The 909-nt window shown below is 61.2% G+C and overlaps 4 non-coding genes across 4 annotated transcripts, besides 1 other annotated feature; all 4 read left to right on the top strand.

Annotated features, from left to right (window-relative positions):
• Window positions 1-82, top strand: Tc00.1047053409981.40. The gene has a single exon (XR_008254033.1). It is a non-coding gene; the product is annotated as a C/D small nucleolar RNA (snoRNA), TB11C4C1, 5' partial (small nucleolar RNA).
• Window positions 83-87: 5 nt separating this feature from the next.
• Window positions 88-124: a microsatellite.
• Window positions 125-191: 67 nt separating this feature from the next.
• On the top strand, window positions 192-278 carry Tc00.1047053409981.30. Its single transcript, XR_008254032.1, has one exon. It is a non-coding gene; the product is annotated as a C/D small nucleolar RNA (snoRNA), TB11C4C2 (small nucleolar RNA).
• Window positions 279-479: 201 nt separating this feature from the next.
• On the top strand, window positions 480-569 carry Tc00.1047053409981.20. Its single transcript, XR_008254031.1, has one exon. It is a non-coding gene; the product is annotated as a C/D small nucleolar RNA (snoRNA), TB11C4C3 (small nucleolar RNA).
• Window positions 570-715: 146 nt separating this feature from the next.
• Tc00.1047053409981.10 lies at window positions 716-787 on the top strand. The gene has a single exon (XR_008254030.1). It is a non-coding gene; the product is annotated as an H/ACA snoRNA, TC11C4H3 (small nucleolar RNA).
• Window positions 788-909: the final 122 nt, after the last annotated feature.

Genomic DNA, 909 nt, shown 5'->3' with positions numbered 1-909 from the left:
CAGTTTCCTGTCAGTCTGACGACGAAAACGCGTGAGGACGCAATTCCCGACTCAGCTCACACTGAAGTGCTTTGCTTTACACCCCCATCTTTCTTTTTTTTTCTTTTTCTTTTTTTCTTTCTTTGTCCCTCTGCTCTCGCTGCGCGGTTTTGCGGCCCAGCGACGCGCACGCCCGCACACACACACACGCGCTACGATGGAGACATGTTGTTCGAGGTCCAAACAGTTTGAGCGACGCATTGAGAACGGAACAATAAAAATCACCTTTCGGCTGAGCGCCCGCTCCCCTCCCTCCCACTTCCTGCTATTGTTGTCGTTTTTCTTTCTTGCGCAACGGCGCGCGCGTAACATCCTGCCCTGTCTGGCGCCCTGCCTGTGCAAACGGTTGGTGGCGGGCCCGCCCGAAAGCGCAAGAGAGAGAAAGAGAAAGAGAGGGCCGAATTGCCCGGAGGTGGGTTGTGGTGGGCGCACGCCGCTGCTGATGGAAGCAACCAACTCTTGTGCGCGAGGGCGCGTGGCCCCGTGAACGCGCTTGCGTGATGGCCAAAAACAAACTCAACAGGTCTGACAGCCGCCCCGCCCGCCGCAACCTCGCCGGCTGGCCCCCGCGCCTCCCCTCGCATGGCCAGGAAAGGCGCGTCTTGAGACCCACCGCTCCGTGACGCTGGGCGCTTGGGTGCATCGGCGCCCCGAGAAAGAGACATGCCGGTCGTGAAGCGCAGCGACCCTTGGGCCGGTGGCGCGCTGTCGGTGCCGCGCGTGGCGCCACTGCCCGGTTGCGCGAGAGTTTGCGGTGACGGTGCGCGCGTCGAGGCTCCCTCCCCAGTTCGGGAAACGATGGGAAAAAACAAAACCAAAGAGGACGCGCACGGGTGAGAGATGCGGCTGCGACGCGTGATGAAATTCCAC

The sequence above is a fragment of the Trypanosoma cruzi genome, assembly GCF_000209065.1.
Source record: "Trypanosoma cruzi strain CL Brener chromosome Unknown tcruzi_1047053409981, whole genome shotgun sequence".
Classification (NCBI taxonomy): Eukaryota; Euglenozoa; class Kinetoplastea; order Trypanosomatida; family Trypanosomatidae; genus Trypanosoma; species Trypanosoma cruzi.
This window is presented reverse-complemented; position numbering and strand designations above follow the sequence as displayed.